This window comes from Sapajus apella, unplaced genomic scaffold (assembly GCF_009761245.1).
Source record: "Sapajus apella isolate SASKATOON/1434 unplaced genomic scaffold, GSC_monkey_1.0 scaffold50, whole genome shotgun sequence".
NCBI classification, from domain to species: domain Eukaryota; kingdom Metazoa; phylum Chordata; class Mammalia; order Primates; family Cebidae; genus Sapajus; species Sapajus apella.
The window spans coordinates 7036310-7058327 of record NW_022436990.1 but is presented as its reverse complement, the minus strand read 5'-3'; the positions used below and the strand labels follow the sequence as shown (position 1 = coordinate 7058327).

At 39.3% G+C, this 22018-nt stretch overlaps 1 pseudogene; it reads right to left on the bottom strand.

The window, feature by feature from the left end:
* Positions 1 to 377: 377 nt before the first annotated feature.
* On the bottom strand, positions 378 to 20970 carry LOC116526347 (annotated as a pseudogene).
* Between the last annotated feature and the right edge of the window lie 1048 nt (positions 20971 to 22018).

Genomic DNA, 22018 nt, shown 5'->3' with positions numbered 1-22018 from the left:
GTGTCACCCAGGGTTGGAAGGGCAATAGGACAAGGGCATTTAAGGCTCTGCTTTTTCTTTAACTATAATTTTTTTAAATACTTTTAAGTTCTGGGCTACATGTGCAGAACGTGCAGGTTTGTTACATAGGTTTACACGTGCCATGGTGGTTTGCTGCATCCATCAACCCCTCATCTACATTAGGTATTTCTCCTAATGCTATTCCTCCCCTATCCCCCAACCCCCCGCTATGCGTTCCCCAAACCCCCACCCCCTGACAGACACTGGTGTGTGATGTTCCCCTCCCTGTGTCCATGTGTTCTTATTGCTCAGCATCCACTTATGAGTGAGAACATGTGGTGTTTGGTTTTCTGTTCTTGTGTCAGTTTGCTGTGAATGATGGTTTCCAGATCTTTATCCATCAGATCTTTGACAAACCTGTGCAGGTGGTCCAGCTGCTCTTTGATATGATTGAACTTTCTTATAAAAAGCATCTCAGGGCAGCCCAGGCTGAGGAATGGAGTTTCCAAGTCAGGAATGAACTGCTGTTGGACGCATGTGGATAACTCATGATCATAACCGAAGGCTACCAAGAGTTTGTGAAGATTGCTCATCTGGCTCAGGTAAGGGGCAAACTTTCCTGTTCTATTCAGTGAGCACTTTCTCTGGACTTCCACCTCCTGGATACTGTCTGGGTATACCATTTCCAATAAATTTCTGAAATTTGAAGAGGGCATTGAGTAATTCTACACCTTACTACAACACAGGTGTACTAAACCTCTTTTGTAGTGAATCCAGCCACAGAGGTAGCTCAGGCACTCATCCAGGGTACTTTCCTTGAGGCAGACGTCTATGAACACCTTCAAGGGCTCATGTGTGAACATCTTCAAGGGCTCATGTTCTCATGTCCTTGGACAGTTCTCCACTGTCTGCCTCTTACTCATGGCCTCTGGGGAGCAGGAGGGCCCTGGCTCCAGACCATATGGTCCAGAAATTCTCATCAACATTCCGCAAATCCAGCACTTGAAGTTTCTACCACCTGGGGCGAACCTTCATGTCCAGCAGTGAATCAAGTCTTTTCAGCACAGCTTGCAAGGTCTCCAGATGAGGTGTCTTCATCAGGGGCCCCAGAGGGAGGCAGGCGAAGGGCCAGGTCTTTACCATGGCCTTTAGAATCTCATAGCGTCTGCTGCTGAAGGCCTCCATGAACATCAGAGGGAAGACCTCCCGGGCAGCTCATCCAGAGTGGAGGTGTCTGAGTACAGGTCCCTCAGCAGGCTCTGTGCTGCCAGCTCCACGAGTCTGTGTGGGGCCTGGAGGCTTATTCTGATAAATCAGATCTGGACTCACTTTGCAGTGTGCTCGGACCTCTTGGAGAAGCAGGCAGTAACTCCAGGCACCACAGCTCTGGGACTCTTCTGGGGCTGCTCACAAGCTTTTGTCAAGGCTCTGCTTTTAATATGTAGTCTGTTCTGCCTTAATACCTTTTCCATTTTTTTCCATAGTTTTTGATCTAATGGGTGTGTTTGATTCATGTTTTTTCAGAAAGTTCTATATATCATAGAATATTTAAAGTTTTAACAGAGCATTTGATAGTATTTTGTAAAGAAAAAACCCTTGCTATATCTCTGAGCATAGCTTCCATTTCATTCATTACTTTATATGTATATGTACTCTTTTTTCTTGATTAGCTAGAGGTTTGTTTAGGATATATTTTCATTTTTCCTACTCGGAGAACCAGGTTTTAGATTTATTTGTCAATTCTACTGTTTTTAAGATATCTTTTAGCGTTGCTCCTCTGTGTTGTCTGTTTCCTGCATTCGATAGTAGACCCTAGCGGAGAGGAACACATTTCATCGATCCCTGTATCTTCCATAGCAGTTTACTTGAATGTTTTCTACAACATGGGATTCAATTCATTTGTATGGGATTGACTTAAATGTTATTGTATGCTAATTTTATTTTAAATGCTATAAAAGAAACTAGGGATTTAATTAGATTCACCCTAGTTTCTTTTAGTTTAGGACTTACATGTATGTGTTTTTCTACCCCTAAAAAAAATCAACATTTTTACACATTATATTTTATGAGTGAAAAGGCTGTACTTATTGGGGGGCTCTTGAGATAAGGAGGAAATGTCAGGAAGCTCTATCTTGTGATATCTGAAATTGGCATTAAGAGTTACTTTTGATGTTTTTCAACTAGCAACTTGGTGACTTGAGGTAGAGCTTTAGCATATAGTGCTAAATGGTGTGAATACAATAGAACTGACAAGGTTAATTTTTCTTTCTGCAAAAATGTTTTGGTGGAGGGCAATATGGTTTGGCAGTGTCCCCACCCAAATCTTACCTTGAATTGTAGTTTCCATAATCCCCAAATGTCATGGGAGGGATCTGGTGGGAGTAGTTGAATCGTGGGAGTGGTTACTCCCATGCTGGTGTTCTCATGATAGAGTGAGCTCTCATGAGACCTGATTTTTTGTTGTTTGTTTTGTTTTTTGAGATAGAATCTCACTCTGTCACCCAGGCTGGAGTGCACTGGTGCAATCTTGGTTCACTATAACCTCTACCTTCCCAGTTCAAGCGATTCTCCTTCCTCAGCCTCCTTAGTAGTTGGGGCTACAGGTGTGTACCACCATGCCTGGCTAATTTGTGTGTGTGTGTGTGTGTGTGTTTAGTAGAGACAGGGTTTCACCATGTTAGCCAGGCTGGTTTTGAACTGCTGACCTTAGGTGATCCACTTGACTGGGCTTCCCAAAGTGCTGAGATTATAGGCATGAGCCACTGCACCCAGCCAAGACCTGATGGTTTTATAAGGGGCCTTCCCCTCTTTTGCTCAGCACTTCTTCTTCTGCTATGTGAAGAAGGACATCCTTGCTTCCTCTTCTGCCATGATTGTAAATTTCCTGATGCCTCCCCAGCCCTGTAGAATTGAGTTAATTAAACCTCTTTCCTTTATAAATTGCCCAGTCTTGGGTATGTCTTTATTAGCAGTGTGAGAATGGACTAATACAAAAGGTTAGTGAAGGGATGGGCATTTGGACATTCTTGTATACTTCATGGGGAAGTGAATATCATCATGGCCTGTATGGAAGACTACTGACAATATCCAAAGCCTTAAATATGCACACGTCCTTTGTCTCAGAAATACTGCTGCTAAGAATGTATTTTATGGCACTAATATAGACAAGAGGGCAAAGGTATATGTATAAGTACATAGATATTCATTGCATAATTATTTAGAATAGAAAAAGGAACTAATTTAAATTTCTAATATATTAATTTGTTTAGATTTTTATATAGCTATACAATAACTGGCATATTTTACAAGTATTTTGTTAAAAAAATGAATATGAGGGGTGTGTGTGTGTGTGTGTGTATTTGTGTATACACTAGCAAATCTGGATAGAGGTAGTAGCTAAGGTAGCAGCAGAATACAGGAGGCATACTCAAGTTGAATAACTTGACCAGGGTTCAATATAGGGACTATTTATAAGGTATGGGCAGAATATAGACAAACAACAAGAAATAGTATAGAACCTAGAGTTTGTAAGAGTGGGGGATAGGATGTTCTTACTTCTTACCATGTCTAGGCTTGTCTGAAGGAGCCAGAGGAATTAAGCAGGAAGAGTTATGTGCGGGAGGGCCTTTTGACAGGACTTGGGACTTTTTGTAAAAGGATGTAGCCCTCTCACAGCAACTCTATAGTGTGGTTGCTGGGAAACGAATGTCTTGGCCTCTCTCTCCTTCTCATCCCTTCTCTTTCTCTGGTGTTACTCATTGACTAAACTCTACCAGAAGTCAGACCTCAAAGGGATTCTTTGATGCAGCCATATAATTACTCTTCAAAGGCACGGAGCAGGGTGGAGAGGATTGGGAGTAACACTAAAGGGACAAACAGAAAATATGGAGCTCAACATATGGAGGTAATTCTTGACAGTCGGGTTTTGGGTTAATATTTTCTTCCTTAATTTCATTTTCTGATTTTTGAAAATGAACACATATGACATGTAATTTTTTAAAGTTAATTTTTTTCATAGAAACAATTTGCCTCAAATTAGCTGCAAATTATGAATTTGCTTTGCCAAAATTCAGTTGTTTTATGTCTACACAGCTGAATGCCCTCTTCTAACATTTAATCTTTGGTTACTTAAAAATATCCTCAGGATTTCTTTAGTTAGAAAACAAAAAAATTTCCTAATTCCCACCAATGTTAGCACTTGGGAGTGGGGCAGGGAATTGGCTTTATTTAGGAATATTTATTACCTTGATAAAATTTTGGGGACCACTGTGACCATTTAAAGCCATATTATAAACACAAGTACTCTGAGTTCCTCAGAAGAAAGGAGCTTCAAAAGCCCAATCTAATTCTATAATTCTGATAGAATCTAGAATATAGAATTTAGTTGGATTAACAGATAGCATTATTAAAGCATTTTATTGATATAAATTATGAAGCCAGATTAAGGTAAATAGCCTATCATATGTCCTTTAGTGTACATATAAAAACATTACCATTACCGACTTGTGAACATTTATCCTCCATAGAACAGCTTTAATATATGCCTTTTTCTTCCTTTATTATGACATCTTAGGTTATTGATAATAATGTATAATCATTCTAAAGATGATGTCGACATTGACTACACTTAACTAAGAGATGAGAAGGGTCCTTATAAGGTCTATCTGCAATCTTCAATGTTTGCTTTGTGAAATAACCTACATGTGCATTGTTAAACTTTCTTACTCTTTTCTGAGCTATTGCTTTTTCCTTTAGTGGAACAAAACGTTTTAAAATTGCATTTTCTATTAGCATTTTTTTCTGGGGAAAAGATGGGATGGGAATGTGTGTATGGCATGTAAAAACACTGTGTATCAAAATCAGTGATAAAACGAAAATCTTAAAGGCAGCCAGAGAAGAAAAAATATATATTAATTTTCTATTACTGCCATAGAAATTATCTCAAACATAGAGGCTTAAAACACAAATACATTACCTTACAATTCTCTAAGTCAGTTATAGGACGTGGGTCTCACTGTGCTAAAATAAAGGTGTGAGCAGTGATTCAAAGGAATCAAAACTGCATTCCTTTCTGGACTCACTAGGGAAGAAAGTGTTTCCCTGCTTTCTCCAATTTCTAGAAGCCACCTGCATTCCTTGGTCCATAGCCCCTTCCTCCATCTTCAAAACCAACAATAAATCATCTCTCTGATTTTGCTTCCATAGTCACATCTTTTTTCCTGACTCTCTTTTGTCTGTCTCTTCTATTAAGGACTCTTGTAATTACAGCGGACCCAGCCAGACAATCCAGGATAATCTCTGTATTTTAAGGTAATCTGATTAGCAACCTTAATTCTATTTGCAGTCTTAGTTACTTTTTCCATGTAACCTAACATATTCACAGGTTCCAGGAATTAGGATGTGCACATCTTTGGCAGATTATTATTCTGCCTACCATAGTCTGTCTTCTGGCCCCTAAATATACCTACCTGTCTTGAATGCAGAATACATTCACACCATCCCCAGATCTCCAGAGGTCTCATCCCATTATAGCATCAATGCAAAGTCAAAAATTTGAACTATTCACTAACTCACAGTGTCAAATCTTATCATCTAAACCAGGCATGGATAATTGTTTTGCCTACCACATACATGTTATATATGAAGGAACAAAGATAACAAAAAACAGTAGATTTCTCATCTGAAACAATATAAGTGAGAAAACAGTGAGAAGGCATCTTTCAAACTGTGAAAAAAAATTTTAATTTTGAATTCTGTACTCAGCAAGAATGTATTTATTTTACTCAATGAAACCCAAAGAAGGCAGAAAGAGTGGGAAAAGGGAAAAGATGAACATATAAAAAATAGCCATATGATAAATTTAAACCTAACCATATCAGTGATGAAATTAAATGCAAATGGTCTAAATATTCTAATTGTAAGGCACAGATAATCAGATTGGATTGAAAAAAAGCAAAACCTAATTATATGCTGTTTATAAGAGACATACACTAAATGTAAAGACACAAACAGGTAAAAAGTAGCAGAATAGAAAAAGATATCCCATGCTAATATTAATTAAACAAAAACTAGATAGTTATTAATAGCAAACAAAGCAGATTTCAAAACAACATTAGCAAGGATGAAGAATGTGGTTTCATAATGATAAAGGAGTCAATTCATTACGAGCAAAAAACAAACCAAAACATTTGGGCACCTAATAACGGAGACTCAAAATACACAAAACACAAATGTATGGAGTAGACAAATCCACAGTTACAGAGATTTAAAAGCCCTTTTTCCATGACTGATAGGACAACTAGACAGAAAATCAGCAATGGTATAAAATGCTTGAACAACACTAGTAACCAACTTGATCCTAATTGACCTTTTTAGAAAACTCCATTCAGCAGCAGCAGAATTCACATTTTTGTTTTCGCATGCACACAATACAAGATAGACCATATTTTGGGGGCATGAAACATAACTCTGTGAATTTAAAGGTATTTACACATAAAAATGTGCATTCTCTGGTCACAATGGAATTAAATTAGAAACCAATAAGCAAAATATCTTTAGAAAATTCTTGAATATTTAGAAACTGAGAAGTGCATTTCTAAGTTCTAAAGAACCCATGGGTTAAAGAAGAAATCAAAAGAAAAATTAGAAAGTATTTTTAACTGAATTAAAATGAAAACACAACACATCAAAACTTGTGGAATACTGCTACTGTAGTAAGCAGTACTTAGTGGGAAATTTATAGCACTAAATGACCCTATTAGGAAAAAAACCAAGGCCTCAAATAAATGACCTAAGCTTCCACCTTAGGAAACTAGAAAAAGAGAGCAAATGATATGTGAAGTAAACAGAAAAAAGAATAACAAAGAGTGGAGTAGAAATCAATGAAATAGAAAAAAAAAGGTAGAGAAAAATCAACAAAACAAAAATATGATTCTTTAAAGAGATCAATTAAATTGATAAACTTCTAGCCAGATCAACCAAGAAAAAAAAGAGAGAAGACATAAATTACCAAAATCAAACATGACAGAAAATCACAATAGGTCCTATAGCTATTGAAAGGATAATAGAGGATTATTATGAACAACTTTGTACCCGTAACTATGACAACCTAGACAAAATGGACAAATTTCCTGAAAGATGTAAATTACTAAAACTCACTCAGGAGAAATAAATAATCCAAATAGTCCTATATCTACTTAAAAATTTCAATGTGTATTTAACGTAGTTAAAAACCTTTCACAAGGGAAACTCCAGACCCAGGTGGCTTCATGGTGAATTTACCAAATTTTTAAGGAATAAATGATACCAATTACTATATTACATGTAGTAATATATGTAATATAGTAATTGGTATCATTTACAGAAAATGGAAGAGGAGGCAGTACTTCTCAATTCAAACTATGAGACCAGTATTATACCCATACTTAAATAATTATAAGAGAATAAAACTACAGATTCATGTCCCTCATAAATGCATCTGTAAAAGTTCTAAATAAAATTTTAGCAAATCAAATCAACAATATATAAAAAAGGATAAACTGTGAAACAATGGAGCTTATTTCAGAGATATGATTGGATTAACATTTGAAAATCAATTAATACAAACTAACATATTAAAAAACTAAAAAAGGAAAATTATATATTCATCGAATTAGATGCATAAACAGCATTGGACAAACCCAGCACCCATTCCTGGTAAAGAGTTTCAGCAAGAATTAGGAGATAACATGGAGAGAAATGCCAGATGTAGATGACGAGGGGATGGAGGCAACAAATCACATTGCCATGTGTGTACCTATGCAACAATCCTGCATGATCTGCACATGTACCCCAGAACCTAAAGTACAATTAAAAAAAAAAAGAAAGAAACCTAGAAAGAAGAAAAAAAGGAGAATTGCTTAAACCTGGAGGCGGAGGTTGCAATGAGCCAAGATTGTGCCATTGTATTCCAGCCTGGGCAACAAAAGTGAAATTTCGTCTCAAGAAAAAACAACAACAAAAAACAAACCACCACTAACAAAAACTCTCAGCAAGCTAGAAATAGAAGAGAACGTCCTTAACCTGATAAAGTGCATCTGTGAAAAATCTAGAGTTAGTATCATGTTTGATGGGCAAAGATACAATGCACTTTCCCTAAGGTCGGGAACAAGGTAAGGATGTTTCTTTTCACTGTTTCTATTCAACATTGTATTGGAGGCACTAGCCAGTACAATCAGGCAAGAGAAAGAAATAAAAAAGACATCCACATTAGAAAGGCAGAACTAAAATTGTGTTGTTAGCAGATGACATGAGTGTCCAAAGTAGAAAATCTGAAGGTTTTTACAAAAAATTATATTAAATATGAATTTACCACCGTTGCAGAATGTAAGATAGTCAACTATCTTATAATTATATATTTTATACATCATGCAGCTGACTCTTGAACAACATGAGTTTGAACTGCACAGGTCCACATCTATGTGGATTTTCTTCCTCCTCTGCCACCCCTGTGACAGGAAGACCAACTCCTCTTCCATTTCCTTCTCAGTTCACTCAATGTGAAGGCAATGAGGGGGGAGACTTTTATGACAATACACTTTCACTTAACGAACAGTAAATACACTTTCTTTTCTTATGGTTTTCTTAACAACATTTTCTTCTTTCTAGCTTCCTTTATTATAAGAATATAGTCTATAATACATATAACATATAAAATATGTATTAATTGACTGCTTATATTATAGGTAAGGCTTCCAGCCAACAGTAGATTATTAGTACTTAGGTTTTGAGGGAGTTAAAAGTTATACATAGGCCAGGCGTGGTGGCTTATGCCTATAATATCAGCGCGTTAGGTGGTCAAGGTAGGATAATTCCTTGAGGCCAAGAGTTTGAGACCAGCCAGGGTAAAGAGTGAGACCCCAATCTCTACAAAAAATAAAAGAATTATCTGGGCAGAGTTGCACATGCCTGTAGTCCCAGCTACTTGGGAGGCTGAGGTGGGACGATTGCTTGAGCCAGGAGGTGGAGGTTACAGTGAGCTATGATCACACCATTGCATTCTATCCCGGGTCACAGAGCAAGACCCTGTCCCTAAAAAAAAAAATGAAGAAAAGTTATATATAAATTTTTAACCCTTAATTCTTGCACTGTTTGAGGGTCATATATATATATATATGATATATATATACACACACATTATATATAATCATATTATAATAAATTATATTCCTGAATGCTAGAAATGAATGATTAGAAGTTGAAATAAATAATTCTATATAGCATTAAAATATGAAATAGGGATAAATTTGACAAAATGTGTGCAAAAATTATATCCTGGGAATTGCAAAACATTGTTAAGAGAAATTAAAGACCTAAATAAATGGGGAAGTACAGGATAGGAAGACTCTATATTGTTAAGATATCTGTTATGAGGAAAACTTGGGACTGTAACATATCCCCAAAAGAGGGAAGAAGCCAAGAAACCAAAGAATGACTTGGACAAGTCCAGCTTGATGAGTAGATGAGTTTGTTAGGACTTATATACAGGGCACTCCTGGACAGCGTCAGGATAGCTCTAGAGATCTGTGCCACTTCCTGTCTCTAAACTGCCTTTAAGCTAATTTTCTGGCTTTTTTGGCTATTGTATTTGAGTGATGAGATAGTTTTTCTTGGTAGGTTCTTGGATACTCTCTGGGATATTTGGGTTCTTAGGGACACCTGCTCCTTGGCTGGGCACCTTGGACTTGTCTTGCCACCCAGCCTTCAGGGTTCAAGCAGTGGACATACACCCTTAAGTAACCTGGTGGGGCACCCACCACACTACCATCCATCTTCTTCCCCAGCTCTTACATTCTTTCCCCCAATCTTGCACAAGAGTCCCTGAATGGGGTACTGGGGTAGAAGTTTACAGGCCTATTATGTATAACCATGGCTGTGCATACAGGCCACATCTACATTATATAAAACAGCATATAAAGCAGAAACTAACTACAATTATGATGCCTACTAGCAAAACATAACTCCAATGAGTAGATAAGGTATGTAACCAATGTGAGAATGACTCAAAGAAATCTGATTGGGTTATAACGTGGATCTGAGTTGAAAAATTATTTAAAACATCCGTGACTGTATTAGTCCATTCTCATACTGCTGTAAAGAACTGCCGAAGACTGGATAATTTCGAAAGGAAAGAGGCTTAATTGAGTCAGGGGTCTGCATGTCTGGGAATGCCTCAGGAAACTTACAATCATGGCGGAAGGTGAAGGGGAAGTAAGGCACCTTCTTCACAAGGCAGCAGGAGGGAGAATGAACACAGAGGAACTACCAAACATTTCTAAAACCCTCAGATCTCATGAGAACTCACTCACTATTATGAGAACAGCACGATTCAATTACCTCCACCTGGGCTTTCCCTTGACATGTAGGGATTATGGAGATTACAATTCAAGATGAGATTTTGGGTGGGCCACAACTAAATTATATCAGTGACATTATTCTCTTCATCAGGGATGTAGGTGCAAGAGGTAGCGCCTACAAGGGTCTCCATCGAGTCGGTAATCAGGCCTCCAGTGGATGCAATCCCCAGTGAACCTGGGTTGCATTCTCAGTGCTGTGGAACCAGTCACTCCAGTTATGTGGGGAGAAATATTCTGAGACATACCATTCTTATTTGATAGGGGGAGGTATACTTATACCCAACAATCAGACTAGGTGCTGACTGCTGCAGTAGTCTCAGCCCAGTTTAGAAAGACATTACCAGCTGCCTTGGGTAGCAGGAACAATAGCCTATGCACATAAATCATGTTTAGTAAGGACCTTCATGAGTGCATTCATTATTTGTAATGTTATTACCATTGTATTTTCTGCCATTGACCCTACTAGGAAGGCAGCAACATGCTTCAGGCCTGGCTGACAGTACCACACATGGCTTCCTTTCCCAGGAACAGGTATAATAGCCCATTGATGAGTTTCTGGCCTTGCCCATGCTACCCATACTGTGATTGCTCCAGCAGGTATTGGTGCTGCTGCATGTTGATGTCTAATGCTCTTGGGCCTCCATCAAGGAGCACAGCTGGGGCCACCTACTCTCCCACAATCTTTGTGGCACTCTCTGGTGCCATAAAACCGACCCAGTATAGGGGCACTTTCCAGCTCAGCTTCATGTCCACATAGCCTTCACTGCTTGGCAGTTCCACTCATGTTCTCAGGAGTGCAGCCCAGCTGTCTGCTTCAGGAGCATGGCTCAGTATCTCAGAAGTAACCCTGAGAGTTTGTGGGGCCTGTTTTACAGGTCCTGCCAACTGTTCATACGGAGCGACATCATGTGTGGTGGTGGGTAATTCATTTGAAATTTCTGTGGTGGCTGGGTAGGGTGGCTCACGCCTATAATCCTAGCACTTTGGGAGGCCAACGCAGGTGGATCACTTGAGGTCAGGAATTTGAGACCAGTCTGATCAACATGGTGAAACCCCGTCTCCACTGAAAATACAAAAAGAATTAGCTGGGTGTGGTGGCCTGGGCCTGTGATCTCAGTACTTGGGAGGCCGAGGCAGAAGAATTGTTTGAACCCAGGCCGGGGGCTGAGGTTGTAGTGAGCCAAGATTGCACCACTGTACTTCAGCCTGGGTGACTGAGTGAGACTCCATCTCAAAAAAAAAAAAAAAAAGAAAAAGTTCTTATGGCTTCAGGGAGATTCTTAGTCCAGAACTTAAAAGCTGTCCTGGGATAGTGCACATAATTGTTTTTTTACAGCCCATTCTTTTCTTCTATGAGGACTGCCCCTGTTGGGTTATAGGTAAATGGAACCACCATTCTATGTTTTGTTCTAATGCCCAGATACCTTTGCTAGACCCCTCAGTGTACCAGGCCCCAGCAGGTGTTGGTAGGGTGCCCTCGTATATGGTGGTTGGCCTGGAAGGTGGCTCTAGGGCCATGCCAGCTCCTTCTGCTTGTTCACAGTGAGTGGGTCTGAGCACCTCCTGCAGTGTCTGACTTTAAGGACTAGTGGACAGGACACCCCTTTGTGGTGGACAGGCGTACCTTTTCTGGAGGATGTGTGATTGTGCCATCCCAGAGGTGGGCGTGGCTAGGAGGCCTTTCATTCACCCTTTTATGGGGCAGATAGTTTTTATTGTGATGATCTGTTTTCTGGCGATGACCTCTGCTTGTCACAATGCCCTGTAGGTAGCCAATAGCTGTTGCTCTATTCTGCCCCTTTCCATAATTATGATGAAAACCCTACAGGTACTATTCTTGTTGGTTGCTTTTGCCACAAACCCCATGCAGCTGTATGGTATCTCTAGTGACTTCTAATATAAAAAGGTGCTGTGGCAGTGGAGCTCTAGTGCTTGGGCTTGTTTCACTAATATTTTTGTTTTATCAAATGTCTCTTGCTCTATGTGTCCACTCCATTTTTTTTTTTTTTTTTTTTGAGACAGAGTTTTGCTCTTATTGTCCAGGCTGGAGTGCAGTGGTGCAACCTCTGCCTCCCGGGTTCAAGTAATTCTCCTGCTTCAGCCTCCTGAGTAGCTGGGATTACAGATGTCTGATACCATGCCTGGCTAATTTTTTGTATTTTTAGTAGAGATGGGGTTTCACCATATTGGCCAGGCTGGTCTCGAACTCCTGACCTCGAGTGATCCACTCACGTCGGCCTCCCAAAGTGCTGGGATTACAGGTGTGAGCCATTGTGCCTGGCCTTTTTTTTTAAAAAAACTTTTTTTTTATTAGGGTGTATAATGGGTGGAAGGTTTGAGCCAAATTAGAAATGAATATCCTTCAGTAACCCAGTAAACCTAGGAAAACCTGAAGTTGCTTTACTGGCTGGGGAACAGGCTGCTGTGCTATCTTATCAATGACAGTTCTAGGTATGTTTCCTGTCTTACCCAACCAGGTAACTCTCAGGAATTTGATAGCTATACCAGTCCCCTATTTCTTCTTGGGGTTGCCTTCCATCTCTTCTCCCTTAGGACATCTGTGATGGTTTGTAGAGCAGTGATATGGTTTGGCTCTGTGTCCCCCCAAATCTCATGTCGAATTGTAATTCCCAATGTTGAGAGACGGATCTGGTGGGAGGAGATTGGATCATGAGGTGGAGTTCCCCATCCTGTTCTCATGATAGTGAGTGAGTTCTCACGAGATCTGATAGTTTAAAAGTATGCGGCACTTCCCCCTCAATGTCTCTCACTCCTGACACCTTGTGAAGAAGGTACTTGCTTCCCCTTTGCCTTCTGCCCTGATTGTAAATTTCCTGAAGCCTCCCAGTCATGATTCCTGTTAAGCCTGTGGAACTGTGAGTAAAACCTCTTTCTTCATAAACTACTCAGTCTCAGGTAGTTCTCCATAGCAGTGTGAAAACAGACTAATACAGTCTCCAGATATGCAAGAGACTCTGATGTTAGCATGTTATCATTAATATAGTGAAATGGAGCTTAGGGCTGGCAAAGAGAGTCTAGACGGGCCCGGTGCAATCATACTGTGGCAGATGGTGGGACTAGGCAGATATCCTATGGTAGCAACCTGGAAAGTCCATTGTTGGACATCCCAAATGAAGGCAAACTGGTCTTGTGAATCTTCTGCTAAAGGAACACTGGAAAAGGTGTTAGCCGAGTCAATCACAGCCTGAATGTTCCTCAGCTTAAGGACCACTTAGCCTAGCAGTTGAGCAATATTGGCTGCAGCTGCATGTATAGGGGGCACCACTTTGTAATCCACCGTCATTTTCCAGGTGCCGTCTGGCTTCTTCATAAGCCACACAGGGCTGTTATAGGGACTCTGGGCTGGCCTGTCTGTACCTTATTTAACTGCTGAGTTGTTTGGGTGATTTCAGAGTGTCCTCCTGGCAGGTGGTATTGGTTCAAATTCACTGCCCACCTGGGCTGGGGCAGGTATGCAGGCACCCATTTAACCCATCCTCCTTTTGCTCCTTGATTACTTTCTGGACTTCGTTGTTGTTCTTATCCAGCTCACTGAGGTCTGCCAATACTTCCCTCATATTATAGATTTTATTTCCCATTAATGGACTCAGAAGTGTAACTGATGCCCCACATCCTAACCCTTTTTAAGATGGAAATGACCCAGACATTTAATGAGTACTTAAGTAATTTTAAGATTTAAAACTACACAAAGTTTCCTACAAGCGTTTACCTCATTTATATTTAAACAATTTATTAATTTTTAGCAGTTTATCTAAATTATTCACGAGAACCAAGACATTGGACAAAGCTAATTTTCATTCCAACTTACTTCCTTTTAACAATTTTCATAGCCTCTGAATATCAGGTGTTCACCTAAGTAAGAAACTTTAAACACATGGGAAATTTTGCTGATAACTCAGAAAATTTAGCTGTTTTAATTGAACCCACAATATTAAATTAGTCTTTTTTGTCAAAAAAAAAAATACACAAACAGGCTGGGCACAGTGGCTTACGCCCGTAATTCCAGCACTTTGGGAGGCTGAGGCAGGTGGACTGCTTGAGGTCAGGAGTTGACACCAATAGGCCAGCATGGTGAAACCTTGTCTCTACTAAAAATACAAAAATCAGCTGGGTGTGGTGGTATGTGCCTATAATCCCAACTAGCTACTTGGGAGGCTGAGGCAGGAGAATGGCTTGAACCCAGGAGGCTGAGGTGGCAATGAACCAACGTCATGCCACTGCACTCCACCCTGGGTGACAAGAGTGAAACGCCATCTCAAAAAAAAAAAAAACCAATTACACAAACAAAGATCATTCTATTTTTGACTGGCTTTATCATTTTGTAACCTTCATGTAAAGTCCTGACATCTTAACATACTTTAGCTGGTGCCAAATATATTGCTGAAGAATATATTTGCAGAAACAAATATATGAAATTCATCTAATCAGTAAACCCAGACAAAAATGCATGCTGACAATTCTGAAGACATTTCTATTTTTATTTTACCAATAATTTTAAAGCCAACTTACTTATGTTTTACATTTTAGCTAGAACTGACTGAACTGTATAGAAAAACTAAACCTCCAAGTGGCCTTGAATTGGCAAGACCATAAACAGTGAGTTTTATCTCAATACCAGTAGCTTAATAACAGCAGACTCAAAGCAGGCAGAAAAGAAAAAGAGAAATAAATAGCATCAGAAGACTCTACTGAACTCTGTAGTTGCAGGTTAATTATTTGAGCTCTGAATTTTTTTTTTTTTAATTTGCCTGGTAGTTTTAAAATGTGCACAAGAAATGGCCAAAGTACATAACCAGCTAGAGTTCTAGAAAACCTGGCATGGCTTTAAACTTCTGTGGGAGTTTCCTGCCATACCCAGACTTATTGCAACAACAGCATGTTTGCTATCTTTAGAGTACTTTAATGTCTTAACTTCTTGGAGTACATGCTCAGTCCCACCACTGTTTTCTGAGTGTCCCCGTACTCATATGGTGGCCCATGGGGGTTGAGCATTGGGCAATTCCACCTGACGTGCATGTTGTTAACTACCCTGGGGATTCCCCCTGTAGACACCCCTTCCTGACTCATCATTTGGTCTCTTGGATCCTGTTGGTGATGCTAATATTTATGAGAAAAATTTGAAAGTGTTGCATCTTCTCCAAACAGGGAAGGAGTCAAGAAACCAAAGAATGACTCAGATAAGTCCAGCTTGATGAGTAGATGAGTTTATTAGGACTTATAAACAGGGCACTCTTGGAGAGCAGCAGGACAGCTCCAGACATCTGTGCCACCTCTTGTCTGTAAAATGCCTTTAAGCTAATTTTCTGGCTTCTTGCATACTGTGTTTGAGTGATGAGACTGTTTTTCTTAGTAGGTTCTCAGGTACTCTCTAGGATGTTTGGGTTCTCAGGGACACCTGCTTCTTGATGGGCCACCACGGACTTGGCTCACTGCCCCGCTTTCAGGGTCCAAGCAGCAGAGATACACCCTTAAGTAGCCTGTAGTGTTGGGGGACCTGTCACACTACAATATCACATCTCCCCAAATTGGTTTTTGATTCAATGCAGTTGCCATAAAAATCTCAGTATATCTTTCTATAAAAATTAACAAGTTAATCTTTAGGTTCATATGGAAATCAAAGGATATAGAATAGCCAAAATAATTTTAGAGAAAAATCGAAGCCGTGGGCTACCATGAACTTTGTTCAAGGCTTATTATAAAGCTGTGGTAATCAAGACAATGTGGCCTTGGATAAAGATGGATAAATAGATCAAAGGAACAGAATGGAGTTCAGAAACATACACATACTTTCATAGATAACTGATTTTTGAGAAAAATCAGTGGAGAAAAAAGTCTTTTTGTTTCTGGAAAAATTAGGTATCTATATGCAAAAAATGAACTTTGATCAGTACCTTCTATCATATATAAAAATTAAATAAAGATGGATTAAAGATCCAATGTAAAACCCAAAATTAATAAAACTGCTAGGAAAATATACAAGAAAATTTTTGTGGCCATGGTTTAGGCAAAGATTTCTTAGATACAACAACAAAAGCACAATCTACAAAATAAAAACCTGATAAATTGGACTTCATCAAAATTTAAAACTTCTGCTCTTCAGAAACACTGTGAGATTATGAGAAGACAAGCTACAGTCTGGGAGATATTATCTGCAAAGCATACATCTGATAAAGGATAAACAGTCCAATTTAAAAATAGGCAAAAGATCTGACCAGAGACATCACCAAAAATATATATATACAGATGGCACATAAATACATGAAAAGATGCTCAATATCATTAGTAATTAAGAAATGCAAATGAAAACCACAAGGAGATATTACCCTACACCTTTTGGAATGGTTAAAATTATAAAGACTGGCCGGGCACAGTGGCTTCAGCCTGTAATCCCAGCACTTTGGGAGGCCGAGGTGGGCGGATCACGAGGTCAAGAGATTGAGACCATCCTGGCCAACATGGTGAAACCCCGTTTCTACTAAAAATACAAAAAAATTAGTTGGGCCTGGTGCCGTGTACCTGTAGTCCCAGCTACCTGGGAGGCTGAGGCAGGAGAATTGCTTGAACCCGGGAGGCGGAGGTTGCAGTGAGCCGAGATTGTGCCACGGCACTCCAGCCTGGCACCTGGCGACAGAATGAGACTCTGTCTCAAAAAAAAAAAAAATTATAAAGACTGACCCATATCAAGAGCTGATGAGGCTCTGGAAGAACTAGAACTCTCAAATATAAAATGAGAATGTAAACTGGCACAACTACTTGGGAAACAGTTTGGCAGTTTCTGAAAATGTGGAATGTACTTCTACCATATGGCTGAGACATTTTGTTTCTAGATATTTACACAAGAGTAACAAATGCTTATGTGTATACATAGACTTGTATATGAATGTTCTCAGCAACTTTATTTGTGAGACCCCAAAACGTGGAAACAGCCCAGACATCCATCAATAGGCGAATATCCATGCAGTGGAATACTACCCAGAAATAAAAAGAAATGATACATGCAACAACACAGATGAATCTCAAAATAATTTTGATAAGTGAAAAAAGCAAGCCACAAGTTATACCACTTAGGTAAAATTCTAGAAAATGCAAACTGAAGTGACAGGATGTACATCAGTGGTTACCTAGGATTGGGGGGGAGGTAGGGCTGAGGAGAGGCAGGAGAAGGGCCTACAAAAGGGAATGAGGAAAGATTGTGGTGATGATTGCATGGCTATACACATATGTCAAAATTCACCAATTTTATACCTGTAAATAATCAATTTATTATATATTAATTATATCTCAAAAAAGGCTTTATTTTTCTAAAGATGTGTATTCATTCTTCCTTGTTCAAATATTAATGGGTTGTGATAGGAATGAAGAATCCCCAGAATATTTTTTGAGCTAATTTTTATATGTAAGATATTAGTTGAGGAGGCACAAAAGGTCAAGGTCATAAAACCATTTTCCCTCAGTGATTTCCTTTCATTGATAGGCTGCAGTGTTACTATGCAATTATGTTTTGGTTGTTACCCAAAGAGTACTAATGGAGTGTTTGAGACCAGCAACACATTTCAAAATCTCCTTTTTCTTTCAGTGTTGCATAAACAATATTGATAAACACTTTCCAATGTTTATTTTTTTTTTGAGACAAAGTCTCACTCTGTTGCCCAGGCTGGAGTGCAGTGGCCCCATTTCAGCTCATTGCAACCTCCACTTCCTGGGTTCAAGCGATCCTTCCACCTTAGCCTCCCAAGTAGTTGAAATTACAAGCATGTACCATCACACCCAGCTAATTTATTGTATTTTTATTAGAGATGGTGTTTTACTATGTTGGCAAGGCTGGTCTTGAACTCCTGACCTCAAGTGATCCACCTGCCTTGGCCTCCCAAAGTGCTGGTGTTACAGGCATGAGCCACTGCACCTGGCCCAGTGTTCGCTTTGACAGAATGTGAAAACATCTGAAATTGTCTCATTATCCTCTGACTTCTCTCCTTGCAAATCCTTAGCAGGCGGTGTACATGTCACACAATTCTAAAAAGCAAGCATCTTGAGGTGGTATCTAGGCTGATTGTGTTCTTGGCAGTATCATGAAATTTTCATACATAGCATAGGAGGCTTTTAGAAAGAAACTGCAGATTTGTTTCTTGTGATATCATTAAATATGCTTTTCTCTTTGATGCAAATAACATGGCATTTTTTCAAAGCTCAGGATACAAAAATATCTCTGGAAAAACAAATGTTTGGGAGCCTTGGAAATTCTGGATACAGAGATTCTTCATGAAATTTGTCTTTGAGGGATATTGAAAGTTTGGGAGGGTTTTCCCCACTCTGGTTATTACCCTTGAGTTAAAAAAACAGTTTAGCCAAGAGACTGAGTCCTCAAAGATTGCTTTGCAACTTTTCTAACCAGTGCATTTCAATCCTAAAGAGTGAAATCAGCCTCTGTTACAGTGTCTTCTATATCAGCTTATATCTGGTTAATTTCCTCTCATTTCAGCTCCACTTATATGGTGGCTGAGATAGAATCTAAAATAATTGTATTGGTCACTTTTTATGTATTATTATTATTTTTTAGAGACAGGGTCTTGCTATGTTGCCCAGGCTGGATTCAAACTCCTGGGCTCAAGTAAGCCTCCCCCTCAGTCTCTGGAATAGCTGGGACTACATGTGCACCTGTCTTGTATTACATTTTAAGAATGCAGGCATTAGGGAAGTCTCTAAAGGTGAAACAGGGTAATGGATACATAGAAGTTGGTGGACATCACTTTCTTTTTTTCCCACCTTTAGTCTATTATGGACATTTATGGCTCATGATGAGCATATGTCGCTGATATTTCTAGTTAGAACCAATGGAGGCGGGTGATTTGTCACTCTCCAAGAGAGCCATTAAGTGTCTCTGCTTTTCAGCCCTGACTGCAGTGCCCTTGGCTCAACTGACATCTCTGCATTTGTTTGGTTTTCATTTTTCCAGAATTGGAGTTCAGATTATATGAGTGAAGATCTTGCACAATAATTATTAAAGGGCCGGGCGCGGTGGCTCACGCCTGTAATCCCAGCACTTTGGGAGGCTGAGGCGGGTGGATCACGAGGTCAAGAGATCAAGTCCATCCTGGTCAACATGGTGAAACCCCGTCTCTACTAAAAATACAAAAATTAGCCGGGCATGGTGGCGCGTGCCTGTAATCCCAGCTACTCAGAAGGCTGAGGCAGGAGAATTGCCTGAACCCAGGAGGTGGAGGTTACGGTGAGCCGAGATTGCGCCATTGCACTCCAGCCTGGGTAACAAGAGAAAAACTCCATCTCAAAAAAAAAAAAAAATTATTAAATTATTTTACCCTTTAAAAACAAGACAAATATGTTTAACAAGCTAGTCTATGTGTGTGTATACATAGTTATAAAAACACTTGTTTTGATAGTAAGCTATAAAAATGCAACATAAATTTTATCAGCAGATTATATTCTGTACCTTATTTTTCAGGTCATACCATGCTGCATATATATGCCCTATTGGTGTCACTATGAAGTAATTACTAGTTTTCATGTGTGAGTTGTGGCATAGGACTCAATGCTTGGTAAGCCGATACTCACATATTTTGTTTTATTTTGCTCTTAGAATGAGCTAGATATTTGAAATATTTGTGACAGTTTTTAAAGTTCAAAACATTTAAAACTATGTACCTTGAGTATTATGAATTTAGTTCTGCTGGTAAGAAAATAAAGAACAAAACTGATCATTTCTTAAAGTTTTATTGAAGTCAATTTATATTTAAGGTATATGTATATCTCCTAAACATTTGTGACTCTATCTTAGTCCAGGATCTTGTAACTTTTCACCAGAACTATTGAAGTGTCCTTTCAATTGGTTGCTGCTGTGGACAGACTGTATGGCTGTAGGATGGCTCCGATTATTCTACCCAGAGTATGGTCTGCCCTGTGTAACTCCCTCCCCTCGAATGTGCGCCAAGCCTGGGACTTGCTTCTCACCTACAGAATATGGCAAAGATGAGGAGCTTTTTCAGATATAATTAAGGTTCCAAATCAGTTTTTGAGTTAATTGAAATATTATCCTGAGTGGGCCTTACTTGACCAGGAGACGGCCCTTCAAAGAGAGACTGGGCTTTCCCTGAGTGACAGTCTCTCTCTCTCTCTCTCTCTCTCTCTCTCTCTCTCTCTCTTGCTGGTTTTGAATAAATAAACTGTCATGAAGTAAGTGGCCTTATTGAAGAAACCCATCTGGCAAAGAACTGTGAGTGACTTTTTAGGAGCTGAGAGTGGCCTCTAGCAAGGAACTAAAATCCCCAGTCTTACAGCTGCAAGGAAGTGAATTCTGCTAACAACCTGAGGGAGCTCGGAAGGTCTTTCCCCAGTCCAGTTAGCATGAACTTTCTGAATGAAAATGGTGATTGTATATCCTCTGCTTAAACTCCTGCAATAAGTTCCTGTGGTCAAAAAGGTGAAGTCTAAACTTTCCGCGTGTGTTGCGTCTTCATGATTGGACACTCGCCTGCCTTTTCCTCTCCTCCCCACGCTTTCTCCCTCGTGCATCTTGTGCTTTCATCATAGAAACCGCCATGTACTGAGCACATTTTCACTTCCATGCCTTTGCATGTGTCCTTTTTCCTGGGGTTACTTGTCCCCTCCAAACCTTGGCAGGCATTAGTATTCCTGCTCTTTACCTTCTGGGTATATTGTAGGATGACACTGCCCTTCCCCATTAAAACTAGGTAGGATTATGTGACTTGCTTTGGCAAATGAAATGGTGCAGAAGTGACATGTGTCTTATAGGTAAAGACACAAAGAGTCAGTGCATGATTTACCATATCCCCTGTCCTTGCTGTAGCCATTGGCGAAACACCAGATGCTGAAGTCTCCTACATGGGAACCAGAGTTCCTATGCCAACCTTAAAGGTTTTGAAAGCAAAGTTGGGACCTTTATTGTCATAAGCCATCAAGATTTGGGGACTTTTGGTTACTATGGCAAAATTTATGTTATACTGGCTAATACATCACTCCCCTCTCATTGACATAGTTATCCTATAGGACTCAGCTCAAATGTCTTACCATTCTAGGCAAAATGAAGTGTTTTCTCCTTTGTATTCCAATAGACCCTTAAATATATCTTTTTAGTATCTATTTAATAGGTTGTTGTGAGAATTACCTGAGTAAATATATAAAGTGCTTTTTAACAATGACTGGCACACCATAAGTGCTACCTATTATCATTATGATTTTATAGCACTTCTCTTGTTTTATTGCAAGGATCTCTTAAATATTTGACTTCTTTTAGACTGTGGTTATTTGGATGGTAAGGTCTATGTTCTCTTTCATCATTGTATCATAGACACCTGGCCTAGTGCCTTGAACATGGAAGTCACTAACTAAATATTTGCTAATAAATGTATATTTAACATATACCAGAATCCGTATTCCTAAGTTTCTCCATGTAGAACTATAATCCCAATGTGTATTTTGTCACCATAATTTATGTACAGCATATAAGAGAAAGTTATGCTTTTCTTAATTTTCATAGCTGTTAAACAATGAGGAACAGTTACTAGACTATGATATTAAAGGTTTTAGTAGACTTGAATTCTGTATCTGTGACCTTGGACACAAGAAGT